Source organism: Cydia strobilella, chromosome 15 (genome assembly GCF_947568885.1).
Source record: "Cydia strobilella chromosome 15, ilCydStro3.1, whole genome shotgun sequence".
NCBI lineage: Eukaryota > Metazoa > Arthropoda > Insecta > Lepidoptera > Tortricidae > Cydia > Cydia strobilella.
In genome coordinates this window covers 5131060-5143062 of record NC_086055.1, presented here as the reverse complement: position 1 = coordinate 5143062, position 12003 = coordinate 5131060, and the positions used below count along the sequence as shown (strand labels likewise).

The 12003-nt window shown below is 34.9% G+C and overlaps 1 protein-coding gene across 1 annotated transcript in view; it reads right to left on the bottom strand.

Moving 5' to 3' along the window:
• Window positions 1-12003, bottom strand: part of LOC134747833 (activating transcription factor 3) — a 69459-nt gene that overhangs the window by 51679 nt on the left and 5777 nt on the right. The window lies entirely within an intron of this gene.

The window sequence follows — 12003 nt, the reverse complement described above, 5'->3', positions numbered from 1 at the left end:
TTTAAAAATATATAAAAATGAAGCCGAAAAATACATAATTTAATATCGTACTTATTTATTGTAATATAAAAAGAGTATTCAGAACAAAAATAAGTAATAAAGGCCAATGGCGTGTCTGTGAAACTAGTAGGTACGAGAATATTGCAGCTACCCTGGGGAATTGATAATGATAATGAATTGGGCTTGTCGCGGGCTAAATTAATTTTACTAGCGAAGTACGCCTCATTTTACTAAATTTACGTTGCTATATTTTATCAGCATTCATATTTTTTAACGACAGAAAAAAATTGAATCGAGCAGAGTAGGAAATTAATTAAATTAAATGGTTGTCTGTCCCTGACCTCATAGTCATAATACTTCTACAATCATTGGTATTGTTCACAAATTAATTTATAGTCATATCTTCCGCTCTTGTGGCCTTTAAATATCCACGAGTATTATAGGCTGACATACTTGAGATGAACCCACAATCCTCCACAAGGTTCGTATCACACACACAATTAATCAATATCCAATTAAATTAACATATTTATGTTTATGGGAACCCATCAGAATATATTAAGCTGCGTCTCCTACAGTATCTGAGTGATTTTCACCTCGACTGGAGTTCCGTTTATTGAATGACGTGACAAAATTAATCCTATAACTAATTGAATTATCATGTTTTTCGTAAGTATTAAGTAATATTAAATACATATTTAAAATTATAAACATAAAACAGATTAGCTTTGAGCATAGGTAAGTTAAAAATACATTTATCTTATTTGGTATTGACAGATAATTTTAATAGGTTTAACAAATATTTTTTTGCCCTGACATAATAATCTTAAGTTGTTTATTATAACCGACTTTTGACGGATGTGTTTTAAATTGAAACCTTATTTCATTTGCCTCAAAGTAAACAATCAAAAGGTACAAAACGTGGTGAGGTACAAATCATTAAAATTTCACACCTCTGATTACCAGGCATAACCTATTAGTCCGTGATTAATGTGTGATTTAAAAGCTTATTAGCGTCAGCATTAATTTCAGACAGCTCGTGTTAGAAGCAACCTTCACACAAAATGAACAGGACTGAAACTAAACGCTCATCAAAATCTGACCGACAGATGACAGTACAAACTCTTTTATAATGTGAATGGAATGGACCAGAGGTGGGCCACACCTGTTCACAAGGTGAGAACGGCAATATTTTTTTAATAACAAACATTATTTGCCATCTATCAGTACGTAATGTACATATGAGGGATAATCACATGAACTGATGATATAATTATTTATGATTATACTCGTACTTCCACTGTAAATTATAGATAAAAATCTCGTCGATAGTTACGCCGTTTGCGCTGTTATGATGTAAACGTATTTAAATTAAAGTAGCTATAATTTGTTGAACAGCCAAAACAGAAGAGCTAATTAACAGAGTAATAATCTGAGTGTCGGACTCGCCCACCGAGGGTCCCGTACTTTTTAGTATTTGTTGTTATAGCGGCAAAAGAAATACATCATTTGTGAAAATTTGGTGACAGACAGACAGACCGACGGACAGACGAACAGTGGAGTCTTAGTAATAGGGTCCCGTTTTTACTCTTTGGGTACGGAACCCTAAAAAGAATTAATAAAATTATGAATTTGGATATTTTGGATATAGCGCGGGTTTAAAAGGTTTACAAGTAAAAAAAGTCTAAACGTCTCTCCAAAACCAAAAGTAAGTTTACCCTTTTTTATAAAATAGCATGAGATCAATCAATTTAAACTGAATTCATTAGTTAGTTAGTAATCTGAAGGGTAGTTAATAATGAAAATTAGTAAATTTTACTTATCTTTGTCACTGCTAACAATGATACGAAGGCTCATAAAACTTGTCATTGCAACTACATTATAAACAAATTATTGACCTCATGCGTTACGAGGCGTTATGTTTGTACCAGCCCTTATCGCAGTTAACTTATACTCATAGATTACTCCCCCTAGAAGAGGCATACGGATTTATTTGGTGACCCGTCTGTGACTCATGTACACGCCAGAACGAGAGAGCAAAATAAATTAAGATTTGTATCCTAAATAGAAAACAGCTTTCCTAGAAAACTAAGGATTTCCGTATACTAAAACTAGATAGCGTCAACATCTGGGGTTACCAGTCGGTTAAATCAAGTATTTAGATATTATACATTGTATGATAAACCAAATAAGTTCGTATTAGATTATTTTAAACCGGGTCACTCACGTATTATTAAGTCGAAATAATCTAATATGTTTGAGTCTCACGGGAGTTTTATAGTTAAAATTGCAAATAAGTTCGTTGTAATAAAAATCTACAAAAAATATTCTAAGGATTAAAAAACGATATTGTAGTATAAACTATAAAATGATGCGGGCTACAGCTAAACCGACCAACTGTAATTCCCGACTTACAATTAGCACCGTAGTTATAAAGTTATAAACCCTTATATCCGGGCTAATATGTAGTTTAAGTCACAATAGAATGTCGGTCTTACTTATTGAAAATTGAACACATGTTTGAAGTTCAGTACGTGTGATTAATAATAGCCTCTGCTTTGATAAGGGACAGTATAACCAGTATCTTTAAGTTTTGGAAGATAGGCGCAATCGTGAAAGATATCTTGTAGATCGTTAAAATTAGGCCCCACAAATCCACCTGCAAAATTTCAACTTGAGGATAACGTTCCATCTAGTTGTAACTAGTGATCTGAGCTTGGACCATTACCGACAAATTATAATAGAGGCGGCTCGGCCGATATGTTTGACATTTCGACCTCTTACTTCTTATCGTTAGCGCTGAGTAGGTACGAAAGTTTCCAATTTATGCAAAGCTTTTAGTCTTGCAGTTTTTCATTCTTATTGGTCCTTTTTGTTTAAAAAAATTATTTACAATTTAGGAAATTGTACGTTATTTCTACGCAGAATCACGAGTTCTTTCAGTCGTTATAGGCGAAAAAGTGTCCCAATATTTCCATACATTCTTCTTAACGAAGTGGAAATAAAAATCTTGGGCCACTTTGTTTCTCCTATTAGTATCGGAACAGCTCTTGATTATGAGTAGAAATAACATAATAATTGCCAAAACTGAAAAAAGAGTGTAAGGAGTGTACCTACAAAAAATAAAACGGCCCAATTGTTATTTGCGTAAGAAATTGTCATGTAATTTACTTAACAGATTAATTGAATGGACTTTATAGTCATAACAATATTGTTTTGTGAAACTTGAAATCTAAATTGTAGTAGTATGTAAACTACCAAGTCTCTCCATAGACACCGCTGGTTTCTCATAACATAATTGATTATAATAGATAATATACATTTTACTAACGAAGATAGGTATACGTTTAGTTCGTGGCATGAATAACAGATGTAATTGAATTAAACACAATGGGTTTCATTGCGACCTTGACAGTCTGGGCTTTAGTTTAGGTAAACCTAATTTTCGATTTGGTGTTTATAAATTCTATTTATGCCGCAGTTGTCATCTCGTTCAATGTTTAAAATTAATTTGTACAATATTTGACTATTCTTAGTTCCATATTTTCATTGAAAATCAACCAATTTAGATTATTATTTGTGATTTGTTTCTTTTATAACAAGTTTTCAAGAACTGATATGCCCAATGAAATTGTATTTTTTACTGTTAAGTTCCGCGATATTTCAGTATTCTTATAAGCTGATAAAATATACAGTTACAAAATAATTTAGTTATGAGTTAAACCTGTTAATTTTACCCATACAATTTAAATATATATCAATAGCACAAAATAATACAGAAAAAAAAACAGCAATTCAAGTAGAGGTAACAATAGGCGATCTTATTGCTAAAATGCGACAACCGTTAGTTAGCTTACTACTTTAGCTTATTATCTATAGCCTAACATGTACTACAGCTAATAAAATTTATAGAATCTATCTGCGATATTAAACTCTATAGCAACAAACTTTACAGCGTTACATAAACAAGGTCACAACCAGATCTGTTGAAGTCATTAAATCATTAATCTCCCCCTGAAACCGTTCGCCTTTACAAATTCCCGAGCCTTAACCAAACCATTACACACATCTAAGCAAAAATGGACTATAAAAGCACTAAATTAGGCTCCAACTTTGCTCATCAATTGTCGCACTTAACCTATTCTAGTTGACAAGACATATTTACCGTCGCGACGCCGGCGCGTTTGAACCTAGCGATAATTACACAATTAATGATCGAATGCTTAGTTTTTATTGCAATTTAGAGTTCTATCGACCCACTTGGGCTGTTCAGTCTTTGCGCCAATTCACCAAGTATCAGGCTTATGCACTAGCATGAGTCTATATAGTAAATAATATTGAACTGCTTGAGCAACCCACATCTACTTTCCTTTTCAGCCTGTCAAGTTGTCAAAATTAAATTGTCACTTACTTCTTCTTCAGTCGGTCCCTCAATGCTGAGGATCGTGACATCATGTCCTCCATAGGCTTCTATTCTTCGCCAAGCGCATGGCCTCGTGCAGTTTTAATTGCATAAGTGCAGTGATTTGAGCACACCATCTAGTAGGAGGAGGGCCCTGAGGTCTGGTGCCTTCAACTTTACCCGTCATTATAACATTCTCCAGGCTATCCGAGGAGCGACGTGAGAGGTGTCCGAAGTAGATGAGTATTAGGTCCTGGCATATTGTTGACAATCGGCGTTTTATGCGTAGCTCTTCCAATATGGACTGATTAGTACCCCTAGCTGTCCAATGTAACCGTAAAAGCCGGCGCCAACACCATATCTCAAAGGCGTTGATACGCTTGATCAAGTTTGCTCGATCATCGATGTCACTTACTATCAGAAAAGCATCCTTATTCGTATAGGGCACACCGGCATCCTTATGCGTATTAAACATTTCAAAATGTACATTAGTATTAAAAGCAACACATTGACTTATCTCCTTGCCATAACTGATCACAATCAGTTAACTATGTTAACGATGATACTGTCGCCCATCAGATACATCGGAGCGGCCAAGGTGCGCACAAATATCTGAACACGCCTCTATTGTCAAGGCGTTAGAGTGCGTGTTCAGATATTTTTGAGCACCTCGGCCGCTCCGATATATCTGATAGTGACTGTACGAACGAGTATATAGTAGATTTAAATAAACTTGGGTATTGCAAAAAACCTCTCATTGAATGTTGATTATAAGTATCTTTATCTGACCTTGTAGGTATACGGAGAGATTCACAGTGCACATTTATATCTATCCGCATCATTAAGTGCCAATTTAATGCTCAACATTCAATTAATATACCTATACATAGTAGTTTTTTTTCATAATTTCAATATTAATTATATTAACTCCAGAGGTGTTACATGCGCGTTGCTGACCCTTTAAAAACCTGTACACTCCTTTTTTAAAGAGCCCTATCAGGAATACTGAAATACTGTAGACCCTCGGGAAAACCTCGGCAGGGAGCTACGGCCAGTTCCTACGGCCATGTAAATAATTTCTCTTCGATCCCACGCAACCAAAACGAACTTTAATTCCGGGAGGAGGTTACATATCTTTTTAACTACGGACCTTTTAATTCATTTGAATAGCGATATAAACCTCCAATTTTATAATTATAGGTCGTAGCATTATTAGTATGTTTTTTTTATAAAATATATTCGTAGGACATCCTCCCTCGCATATATTTTGTTGGCTTACATTTCGTACTAGTCATGTCAATGTCACCTTACTCCCACAGGGTAAGTAACGCTTTGATCAACATATATATTCAATTATCACGTATAGAATCACGGCCGCCGGTAATTCGAGCTAATAACCATTTAACGAGAGCAAACGTTTTACAATCCCAAATAAAAACGGCTAAATGGCTTGCAAGGCTGCGGTACAGTCAGTACGAGCTATTCATTCATTTGAATAAGAGTGTGATACAATGGTTTTTTTTTTAATACGTCGGATCACGGTTGCGAATAAGCGTAGCGGTGTGGAAGTTCTAGGAAATGTCAGGAAAACTTTTATGTGTGTACTTTTATGAAATTTCTTCTATGAAAAAAATATGAGAAAACTCCGAAATTTTTCCATGTGGAAATTTTGCTATTTTGGAAGCTTTCCGACAACACATCGGTAGACCTGATGGTGGATATAACACACTAGCAATTCCAGGGGTGCAACATTCGTATTCCTGACCTCAAAAATTTGTAGGTACACACCTTTTTTGAAGAATGAAGTGTGCGGTGCTAATTAGAACATTGAAGCGCGCGGTTGCTTTATGCGATAAACGCGTGCGGTCAACGGAACGTGGGAAAAAATGTATTTTACATTAGATAATCTAATGACACTATATTGTTTTACGCGGTAAGCGCATTGTCATTTTTCATACATTATCGCATAAAACAACCGCGCGCTTGAAAGTTAATTCACATAGTCTTTAGTATTTTAGGTAATTGTTTAATATAGGAGAAATTACGATTAGACTATTTTTCGTGGGTTCATATTCTGATCGGGAATAATTTAAGTAAAATACTTCTAAATTGGGTTTTTTTAAGGTGAATTATATTACTAAAATAGGCGTCTAAAGGCTGACTGTATATCAGAATCGCCAATAAGAAGTCGCATTCCGAGCCCGACCCGTGGCCTGATTAGGACTCCAGGTCAGTGGCGGCGTAGCGATTCAATCCTACACAGACATGTCTACATTTTTCTGATTTAGGTACTAGCGAAATAGCCTACAGCAGACTATTCAAAGTCGGCCATAAAAAGGTGCATTCTGAGCCCGACTTGTGGCCTGATAAAGACTCCAGAGGGCCTACCACAAAAATCGGAAATCAAAATTTCGTCATCTCTGCCTCTCTATGACTCATATGATTATTTCGGCTGTAATAATTTAATAGTGCTTGGCTGGTTGACCGATGTCTCAAATCTCTTCTGTGCATATGCCTTAGTCCCAAAGAGGCATCTAAGATTTTTATCTACCATATAAATAAAATACGTAGACTGTTAACATTTGTTTTATATGTTAGGTTAAAATGGGCAAAACCATGTCATCACATGTCATCCATGTAAAAGTATTACTGTTGAAATAGTTAAATAACTTGTGACTTTTACAGTAAATTTATGTGTCAAATAGATAGCATACCAATAAAGTAAGGTGAGTTCGGCTAAGTTTCGGACGATTTTAGGTGGGTTGAGATGATGTTGTTTTTTTTTTTTTTCTCAGCTTTTGGATAGGGTACGGACATGATTTAAGTACAGAATTGATAATAATGAAATGCTCTATATAATTGAATTTTATTATCTTTCTAAACGTCATAGTGAGCGTGTAATGAGTGTTTAAATATAGGAAACAAAATAAATTGACAGCATTCTTTTTTTACCTGGTGGTGTAAGAACGGACGGGCCTATAAGTTCGGCCCTATTGCCGGTACCATAAAGTTTACCATTGCAAAATAACCGGTTTTACTCACCGATTCATATATAGAAGAATTGGCCTAGCAGTAATTCGGGCTATCATATCCGACCCATTTCTTTTTTTTTGCATTTTTTCCGTCCGATCTTACACCATGCGCTCAATTTTCAAGAAATTGTGGTTGTCAAACTTTTAGGTGTGGGGTCAATGAACCCATGTGGGTCAATGAACCACGTAGGTTCATTGACACCTTAAGCGCGGTAGGTTGAAAGAGGGTGATAAAATAGGACATAAGGGTAAAATAATATGAAAGTGGAGGAATTAATACGACCAAAACTTAATCAATTGCAGTAATATCAGTCTATAGGTACTTAATAAACTTTCCAACGCCATCTCACATAACTACGAGTATGATTTCGTGTGAGAAAACATCTCTCGATCTTACAAACAGGCCAATTCGCTTTGATAAGCAAACATTTTAAACCAAGTAAGAATTGATTAATCAACACAACAATAATATTTCAAGAAACCATTATATTTCTTTAACATTATTAAAATAATAATAATAATCAACAAAAAAATAAACCTACCTCTTCATAATTACAGCAGATAGGTAAATAAAAATATTTATAATTATTTATTCATAAAGAGATCAGTTACCTACTTAAGCGTGCAATATTAGACGCTTAGATTGTAATTTGCGGTTATATAAAAAAAAACACCACTATATACGTCTGTTAGAGAAATTTAATCAAGCATCGTGGTGACACGTATAAAGTTTGAGCATTCCTGAGAATTTAAGATCGGATGATTTGCATCCGATCTTTTACCACTTCGGGTAAGACCGGATCTTGGCCTACAGGCATCGTATCAGAATTCCAAATATACAGATTTGTCACAAATTTAATAAAAATAACATGCAATCTGTAAAAGAAACAAATAACGCTTAAACTTACCAGTTATTCCAAAAAAACTGGCGGAGGGTATATCCGGATGGAAAATAAAAACACATTTTTTGAACTTTTCTACTTAACGGCACAAAACACGCGTCTAGTCTGTCAGAGCAACAAGTGCGGACTGAAGAGGGGTGCGGAACAAAATGGCGCATCGCATCACCTTGCCAGCATTAAAAAAATACCCCACAATAGGCGGAAATTTGAATCATACGATCTTACCCGATGTCCGTAACTTTGCCGAACTCACCTTAAAATGGTTTAGGTTTTGGTTTTACCTATATAACATTTAAAACTTTCGCGTTTTGAACACATTTAAAATCGGGTCTATCGCGAATTTATTACCTCTTTGTACCTATACTTTATTACATATAAACTACTACAGTGATAGGAAATTTGACACGTTTTCTGATTGATACGTTCACTCATGTCAGTCATGTCGTCTTGGCTCGGTATTGAGGCCAATTAGTGGCATTTATTTATTATTTTTAACAGCTTGTGACATTAGAATCCTTTCATGTTGCAGATGTTTCAGGAAATTTTCCATATTGTGCACTGATGTGCCATCGGAAAGTTTCCAAGATTGCGATATTTCCACATGGAAAAAATTCCAAGCTTCTCATATTTTTTTTTGGGAATCGAAATATTTCATTTCCAAAATGAAAGTCTCCTTTGTTTTCTGTGAAATTGTTCTGAAACTTTACGAGCACTTTTCCAACTTGCACATCTTACATCTGTCCATTTTAACTAGCTATGATTTTAATGCATTTCGAATGGAAATTAGTAAATTGTTTAAGTTTGCCGGTTATTACTAAATTTCATTAAATCAAATAAAAGTGACTCTCATTTTACATCACCGCGATAAAGTAGTAACACAATGTCACCTGATGATGTTTATATTAGATCTCGGATCTTGAAAAGTAAAGCTAAACGCGACAGGGTCTTAAATAATGGCCTATAACACGTCAAGTCCTGGCACGATCTGATAAATGTCCTAAAAGTGGGTTGTCCGAAAATAAACGAAATTACGCGGTACACTGTCATATGAAAAGGCAGTAAATTAATGACTTTCGTACCCGGTGTTACGATACCTGCTTAATACAATGTTGGTCAAAATTTGGAGACATCACTGGCTCGTTTTATTGCTAGCTACATAGTAGGTATTAAACTTTCTAAAGAAGTCCAGTAGTAACGCTTGCTATCTAGAACGTAATTGAACAATAGGTAATTAAGAAAAAAAAATATGTTCACTTTTTTACTTTACTTCCCATAAAAAGCAGTTTTTGTAAATGAACACTAATATGTTTTTGGCAAAAATTTAATTTTTGTTACAAGCAATAACGCTGAATGTACTTTTCTTACCACAGGCATTTCAGACAACTAATATACTCACCGAGACAACTATGAAAACCCCAAACAAACATAATTAGGTTGCGTTGTTCATCACAGTTGCATCACAGAGTTCCTATGGCCACCTCCTGTCTCCATCTTCAGATCAGCTCGATTGTACCATAATACATATTGCATTGTCACCCGACTTACATATGTATGCAAATTTTCAGCTCAATTGGAAATCGGGAAGTGGGTTAAATTTAGCTTAAAAGATTTGACCCACACTAACTAATTAACTAACAAAACAACATACATAGGTACTAGCAGGGCAAGTTAAATTAAAGCTTGTAATAATAACGTAATTTAAAACATCAACTGATATACAAATCAGTTGATGTTTTTTCAAAACAGGCATAACTTTTCTTTTTATAAATTATGACACCCGCTTCATAAAAAAAACGAATTAATTAACTCGACACTTCATTCACCAAAGTTTTGACGCTACAGTGGTACACAAGACACAAACATTCCATAAACAGCTAATATCACCCTTCCAGAAGTCAGGTAAAAACGTCCACCCACAGATAATGATAAAAAAGAATCAGCATGATTACGCAAGATGAAGAATTAAAAAGCGATTGTTTGTACTTACACCTTAATAAGGACATAACTGCGAAGAATCTCGTCCTGAGATAAGACTTTTTACATTTAATAAAATTTTAAGACACTAATTAGTAACTCTCGAAAATTTTCATTAAATATTGAACCTTGAACATAAAGTGTTACGGTTGAAAATAAAATATATGCATTCTGAAGTGAGTCTTTGTATTATTTAAGCGTTTTGGGCTACAGCTGGCGTATGCTTCCGCCGCAGCCAGAAATTGAGGCCTTGAGACTCTAACGAGTCTAACGAGACGTTCATTTGTGACAATTTCAAGTTCAACATTGTTTTTGTAAGAAAATATTGTTTTGATTTATAAATCAAAACAAGAAAAATAGAAGATGTCAGATTTATCCTAATTATAAAGTGTAGATGGCATCCTACTTTTCACCTCTATAGGAAATTAATTTGAAGGTGGCAACTATCGGGGCAGGGTCAAGCAATATCAAGCATTTACGGTAGGTGTTGGTAGCGGATGATTTGCTAATTAAAATAAGAATGTGGATTAAGGCTTGAATTACAGGAAAAGAGTTCTAGAAACCAAGATTTTTAAATATGTATACGAAGCTAAAATATTGTGGGATCACAGCAAATCAAAGATTGCGTTATGCGCAGACTGCAGACATATACCGATTTGTAAGAAAGAGTCAAATTAAATTTAATAACTGGCTAGGTATTTTTTTATAAACCTATCAGGTTACTTAATCCAAAAATCACGTGCGCTAATTCCCCACAGCTATAAAACACTACACAGCTGTATCTGACCATATAAACGAAGTAAACGGACGGATAAGGTTGTTTGCTCGGAGAGCCAATATTTGAGATCTCGCAAGCAGGTCGTGCGTTTTCTTTGCTTACCGAGCGCGGGCCAGTCGAGTCTTCAACTCGACCAGTGTAACTGCTACCTCCAGAGCTTTAGAAAATATTTACATCAGGGAAGGTTTATACACTGGTTATGTTGAGCGTTCGAGTCGCCTAAGATTAATAAACGATGGCTATAATACCCCAGGTCAGCTCAACGGACGGCCATTTGCAAGTGCAAATTTTCCGAGATAAAACGTCCCATAAACTCGACTGAAAATGTTAAGATAACGCTAAAGGCTATGGTAATGCGATGGAGTATTAAATACATTAGTGGATGTAGTCACGTTGTTCATTGAAAGTAAGATTCGTACAAATATTTTTTGTTGTTCTTCACGCTGTCAGCCAAGGGCCAATAGTTGTTAGAAAAAATTGTAAAGCAGTCTCTTTAGTAGGTAGACGCGCTTAGAAGATAGTCTGTTAATGGTATAGGTTTATAACAGTTTAGTAAGAATAGTAAAATCCTTTAATTAGTTTCAAAGACGGCTTAGCAGAATATCGCAACCATATCGCAACGAATAACAAGATAAAATCGATAAAATATTTTAAGAATTATTTTCAATTGACGTACGATATAATGAACCGCCCCTTTTAAACGTGTCTCGCCACGGGTGTCATACAAGCGAGAAGTTTCGTTGCATAGAAAGACGTCTAATTTGATATGGTTATTGTATACTGAAATTGTAATGTGTAGGTATGTACATTAGTGCATATAAAACATGCTTCATGGTGTTAAATAAATAAAATTGTTTCTCGGAATTGCTTAAAGACCAAAATGAGTCATGTAGCTAATATATGTATATTCCCTTT